The sequence below is a fragment of the Tasmannia lanceolata genome, unplaced genomic scaffold (assembly GCF_043159265.1).
Source record: "Tasmannia lanceolata isolate RefF3 unplaced genomic scaffold, GAP_Taslan_0.1 ptg000008l, whole genome shotgun sequence".
Lineage (NCBI taxonomy): Eukaryota > Viridiplantae > Streptophyta > Magnoliopsida > Canellales > Winteraceae > Tasmannia > Tasmannia lanceolata.
In genome coordinates, this window is record NW_027518685.1 from 8,015,834 (window position 1) to 8,022,810 (window position 6,977).

Below are 6,977 nucleotides of genomic sequence, written 5' to 3' on the forward strand. Positions count from 1 at the left end.
AATTCACTTTTTAGAGAAGGCTCAACTCAACCCGACCCAAGTTGCACCCCTACAATTGATTGATGTCGCTTATGAGGAGACACGGACCCAAAACATAACTTTTACAAACATATTACTTTTTCCTCACAAGTGTGAATGGCGAGGGGTGTCAATGGATCCAGATGGTACGATGGATGCTCCGAATCCGAACTTTAATGGACAGGACATGGGCATACTAGAAAGATCCATGGACATGTTTTGGATCCTCATCATAAAGAAAATCCTTGCCAACTTATTGGTTGCCAACATAAAGTGTGCCTTCTTGAAAAGAGGGTGGAAATGATGTAATTTTTTCTCTTTTCTACAAATGGATGTTTGTCGTGACAATCTTACCCGAAAGGAATTTTTGACAAAATGGCAGCTTTAGTTTCCTCCTAAATTAGAGAAAAGACAAAGAAAAATGAATTTTTACTTTTACTTCATTTTTATATTAAACTTTACTTCGGCTTCTAAACAAATAACATAGAGTGGAGTTCAATGCAATATTGGCAAACAAACGAAATGTCTTCCTAAATCCAACCAAATTATGACGGCTAGGGATATCTGCTGCAACCAAACACACCGTAAGCAATTTTCTAGGAGTCTACAAATTGGGTCAAGTCACCATTGCCAACGATGAACTGCTCATTGGAGATATAGCCCATATTCTTATTTCATGTGATTTCACTCCCATGTAATATATAATGTATACACGGTCATAACCGAAATTTTATCTATATCAAAGATGCAAAAGCAGCACCAGTAGTTTTGCTTGCATTATTCAAGTCTGCCTTTTTTTCTTCAAGTCTACATCTCGTCCTTCTACAGGTTTCAATGTCTCGTCGGAAATGGAATTAAATTACTGTAAATGTTTTGTTACTCGAGATGGTTCTTTTCAAGTTTTTAGTCATGACGCTAGCAGTGATATTTTGTTAGATCTCTCTAGAATTTTAACGTTTTTCACGTCAAATCACGTTGTAAGAGGAGCGTGTGTGTAATGCCCGGGGGGGGGGGGTGAAAATATCATTTCCTTTAATTTAGGGAAGTAATATATTCGCCTCCTTTTCTTTCCTGGCCCCCCCCATTAGTATATTTATGACTCCACTTTTTACAGTATAAGAGGGTGACCAGTAAGTTTTTTTTATATAGAAAAGTGTTTATTTTGGTGTTACATTTGTATTTTGGTGGAGCTCTACACAGGCCCTTTGGCCATGTATCTCCCAAACTCCCTTCTTATGATCACAAACACTGCATGATCGATCCATCCAATTTGGGCCAGCAATTGAATGAAACCAATGGAGAGAGAAGATGAGATTCAAGAGAAGAACATTATTTTCTTGATGCGAAACACACAAAGAAGGAAGCCTAAGTTCTTACACTAGTCAGTGGTGCTATGGTGGATGCATTTCAAACATTGACATCATTTGAAGATATTGAACCTATATATTTTGAGAAAGGTTCCTCTTCCTTATATGGATCATAAATATTTTGAGAAAGATTCCCCTTTCCTTTTCAAATTTGGACTTTTAGAAAGCAAGTATCCCATCATTCACACGTAATTTTTTTTTCTGGGTAATGTTATCAGGACAACCATATTTTGATATTTGCACAAACCCAGCTGTCTTTTCTTCTTTAGCTTGCTCATGAGGGAGCTTTTCGGGAAATGTAATAACTTCTTCACAGCTCTTTAGGGGCGATGATATTTTCACTCCCCCTGCAGTACGCAAGGGGACGTCAAATCATGTTAATGAGGGGAGCTAATGCGTACTGTAGGGGGAGTGAAAATACCATTGCCCTTCTTTAAATACTAAAATACAAGATGGGTTATTGAAAATATTAAAATAGGGTTGTGCTGATATCACTTCTCATTTTCTTATGTCCATTGAAGGCGTATGGAAGTTGTGGGCTATAAAAAGTCAGGTGTACTGTCGTTAAACCCTACAGTACAACCCCATTTTCTTATGTCATCCTAAATCCAACCAAATTATGACAGCTAGGGATATCTGCTGCAACCAAACACACCGTAAGCAATTTTCTAGGAGTCTACAAATTGGGTCAAGTCACCATTGCCAACGATGAACCGCTCATTGGAGATATAGCCCATATTCTTATTTCATGTGATTTCACTCCCATGTAATTATAATGTATACATGATCATAACCGAAATTTTATCTATATCAAAGATGCAAAAGCAGCAGCAGTAGTTTCGCTTGCATTATTCAAGTCTGCCTTTTTTTCTTCAAGTCTACATCTCGTCCTTCTACAGGTTTCAATGTCTCGTCAGAAATGGAATTAAATTACTGTAAATATCTTGTTACTCGAGATGGTTCTTTTCAAGTTTTTAGTCATGACGCTAGCAGTGACATCTTGTTAGATCTCTCTAGAATTAATTTAGGGCGATGATATTTTCACTCCCAACGCACGCTCCCCTTATAATGTGATTTGATGTGAAAAGTGGCCAGTAAGTTTTTTTTATATAGAAAAGTGTTTATTTTGGTGTTACATTTGTATTTTGGTGGAGCTCTACACGGGCCCTTTGGCCATGTATATCCCAAGCTCCCTTCTTGTGATCACAAACACTGCATGATCGATCCATCCAATTTGGGCCAGCAATTGAATGAGACCAATGGAGAGAGAAGATGAGATTCAAGAGAAGAACATTATTTTCTTTATGCGAAACACACAAAGAAGGAAGCCAAAGTTCTTACACTAGTCAGTGGTGCTATGGTGGATGCATTTCAAACATTGGCATCATTTGAAGATATTGAACCTAGATATTTTGAGAAAGGTTCCTCTTTCTTATATTGATCATAAATATTTTGAGAAAGATTCCCCTTTCCTTTTCAAATTTGGACTTTTAGAAAGCAAGTATCCCATCATTCTGAAGTCTGCACACGTAATTTTTTTTTTCCGGGGAAATGTTATCAGGACAACCATATTTTGATATTTGCACAAACCCAACTGTCTTTTCTTCTTTAGCTTCCTCATGAGGGAGCTTTTCGGGAAATGTAATAACTTCTTCATAGCTCTTTAGGGGCGATGATATTTTCACTCCCCCTGCAGTACGCAAGGGGACATCAAATCATGTTAATGAGGGGAGCTAATGCGTACTGTAGGGGGAGTGAAAATATCATTGCCCTTCTTTAAATACTAAAATACAAGATGGGTTATTGAAAATATTAAAATAGGGTTGTGCTGATATCACTTCTCATTTTCTTATGTCCATTTAAACACGCCCCCCCCCCCCCCCTTTTGGGCTATTAATTGAATGAAACCTTCAATGGAGAGAGAAGATGAGATTCAAGAGAAGAACATTATTTTCTTGATGCGAAACACACAAAGAAGGAAGCCAAAGTTCTTACACTAGTCAGTGGTGCTATGGTGGATGCATTTCAAACATTGGCATCATTTGAAGATATTGAACCTAGATATTTTGAGAAAGGTTCCTCTTTCTTATACTGATTATAAATATTTTGAGAAAGATTCCCCTTTCCTTTTCAAATTTGGACTTTTAGAAAGCAAGTATCCCATCATTATGAAGTCTGCACACGAAATTTTTTTTTTCTGGGTAATGTTATCAGGACAACCATATTTTGATATTTGCACAAACCCAGCTGTCTTTTCTTCTTTAGCTTGCTCATGAGGGAGCTTTTCGGGAAATGTAATAACTTCTTCACAGCTCTTTAGGGGCGATGATATTTTCACTCCCCCTGCAGTACGCAAGGGGACCTCAAATCATGTTAGTACTTGATTTGACGATGACAAAGACGATATTTAAGATGACTTCAATAGTTGATTCTTTTCACCCCTCAAGGATGTTATTGGGAATAAGATGGAGGAACCCATCAGATCAATGGTTAAGATCTCTCTCCTTATCTTTGAGCTAGAATAAGCACCACCGTCCAAACAAATTTGGATGGGCATGAACCTATGGTACAGGGGCCCCGAATTTATCATCTCCCATTATATTCAATTTTGGTCCCACATGGTATCAGACTAAGCTAAATTTCTTGTTACTCAAGAAAGTTCAGTCAAGACGCTAGCAGTGACATCTTTTTGGAGCGCTCTAGAGTCTAGAATTAATTTAGGGAATTGACATAATCACTCGCTTTTCTTCCTTCAGGTCACCCCTTTCGTGTATTTATGACTCCACTTTTACACTACAAGGGATGACCGGGGAAGAAAAGTGAACAAAAATTTAATTATAACAAAGATGATCCCTCTGCATTAACAAAAGCCTATAAATCCCATCACTCCTCTCTGTAGTTCTCCATTTCTAACCTTCTCAAGAACAAACGCTTTAAGCACAAACACCTCCCTCATCCTTCCCTCCTTTTAGCTATCATTCTTTGATCATTTCTCCTCCTTTTTTTTTTTTTTAACCTTTTTCAGTTTCTAATGGCTGATGAAGTTATTCTGTTGGATTTCTGGCCCAGCCCTTTTGGGTTGAGAGCTAGAATAGCCATGGCAGAGAAAGGGGTCAAATACGAATACAGGGATGAAAATATCCCAGGAAAGAAGAGTCCCCTGTTAAAGTATAAAAGATTAAATACTGCCTTTCTCCAACAGCTTGAGCTATTGGAGAAGTTGGTAAGTTAACATGGTATCAGAGCAAATGCCTGGGTTCAAACCTCCTTGATAGCAAAATCCACATGCAATGGCTAAACCCAAAAGTTGGGCGCCACATGTGCCGTGGGACCACATGTGCCACGTGTAGGCCAACCCTAGAAAGTGGGGCCACACGTGAGGGGGAGTGTTAAAGTATAAAAGATTAAATACTGCCTTTCTCCAACAGCTTGAGCTATTGGAGAAGTTGGTAAGTTAATATCCCCTTCTCCTTGAATCAAATCCCGTCCATAAGAAAATCCCTGTCCTCATCCATAACGGAAAACCCGTTTGCGAATCTCTCATTATCGTTCAATACATCGATGAGGTTTGGAACGATAAACCTCTCCTACCCAAAGATCCTTACGAAAGAGCCAAGGCTAGGTCTTGGGCCGATTTCGTTGATACAAAAGTTAGTATCTAGAACGAAAATAATCATGTTTTTCAAAATGTACAGTACTGAAATTCTTAATATGATCTATCTCCAGCATTATGGATTAGAGGTAGGGCTGCAACTCGAGCCGGGTTTTACCTGAAACGCATCGACCCGACCCGAAAATAGCCTGGGTTAGGTTTAGGTTTCTCGGTTTCTGGTTGGGTCGGGTTTAGGATCCAAAAACCCGGATGAATCTCTGGTCGAGCTGGTTTTGAAGGGGCCGGACCCGAGCCAACCCAACCCAACCCAACCCGAGTTACTTAAGTTAGTATATATTAGGGGACAAGTTATTAGTTAATGCAGTAAAGACTAAAGAGCTTGCTGTTTATATCACATGAGTATAATCATTTTCATTTGGTAATGCATCAATTTGTTATATTTGAACTAGTTATTAGGTAATGCACTAAAGAGTTTGTCATGCTTTAGTTTTCTGCTTCTATGAGTTGAGTTGCCTTGCCAAGTAAGTGTTTTCCTTGAAAAATTTATTCAACTTGAAAAAACCCGACCCGACCTGAGATTTATCATTGGTATGGCTAGGTTTGGAAATCGTAGATTTTTCGAGGAAAAAAAAACCCAACCCGACCTGAGATATTTCTTGGGTAGGGTAGGGTTCTTCAAAACCCGACCCTCGCGACCCAAGTTGCAGCCCTAATTAGAGGCAAGAGATGGTTTAATATCTTGTTTATATTTAGGATGAAATGATTTTTTTGGCACACACTAGTATAAGCAATACAGTATTTTTTTTATAAAAAAAATGGACTATACGGGCTTACTCTATATACACAAATATGCCATTTTCTCTGTTTTTCTTTCTTAGTTTGTGATTAGTTTCATGTAATTAATGGGGTTAACGTTTTTTACACACAGATGTATGATTGTGGGACGAGAATATAGAAAACAAAGGAGAAGCTAAGAGCAAGCTAAGAAGGAATTTATAGATTGTTTGAAGCTTTTGGAAGGGGAGCTCGCAGAGAAGTCATATTTCGGTGGTGATACTTTAGGATATGTCGACGTGGCCCTAATCCCTTTTGCCTGCTGGTTTTACTCGTACGAGACTGAAGGGAAATTCAGTATAGAAGAGGAGTGCCCAAAGACTATGGCCTGGGTGAAGAGATGTATGGAGAAGGAGAGTGTCTCAAAGAGCCTTCCAGAGCCCCAAAAGGTCTATGAGGTTGTTTGTTTCTTAAAGAAATTGTATGGAATCGAGTAAGAGAGGAAAAGATAGTTTTAAAATTAGAGGTGAGCCTATGGTATGTAGTAGATTTAAGTATGTTTTGTTCTTCGTTTTCTTTTCATGGTCTGAATGGGTTTGTGTGATAAAGCTTTTGGAGCATGGATTTTGGCTATATCTCATAGCCAAAATGCGATATGGCCATTATCTTCTCTAATGGCCACTATCTTATCTATGGTCTTAATAGTAAAGATATTACATTCGGCTTTGTACTTTTTTTTCTTTCCTTTTTTTTTTCTGTGTCTATTTGTCTCTAATACATGTTGGAAAGGAAAGGTTGATTATGATAATACACATATTTCCTTCCAACCGCCCCCCACGGCTGGCTAACGTTAAACGTTAGGATTTAACTTATATGTTACTTTCCCATAATTTGACCGGTCTCTCTCTCTCTCCACACACACTCAACAGGAACAGTTGGTGGGCCCAACAGAAACCGTTGGTGGAATGGTGGGCCCATCTTTGAACAACGTAGGCCCCGCCCATACCACACCATAGGATAATCCAAACCGTCCATTTGATGGGCCATAAATGTAAATAGGTTGCGTCCCAAAATATGATCCTAGCCCTCCGATCTAAATAGAAACTACATCTTATGCAACCTCTATAGATTGTAGGGTTGTGATCATCCTATGGAAATGTTTTTTGAGGCACAACCTATTTACATTATGGCCCATCAAATGAATG

At 38.6% G+C, this 6,977-nt stretch overlaps 1 pseudogene across 1 annotated transcript; it reads left to right on the plus strand.

The window, feature by feature from the left end:
- The first annotated feature begins 4,262 nt into the window (after positions 1-4,262).
- Positions 4,263-6,330, plus strand: LOC143882639 (putative glutathione S-transferase; annotated as a pseudogene). The gene is made up of 3 exons (XR_013252288.1): positions 4,263-4,547; positions 4,840-5,035; positions 5,927-6,330. The product of XR_013252288.1 is annotated as a putative glutathione S-transferase (transcript).
- Positions 6,331-6,977: the final 647 nt, after the last annotated feature.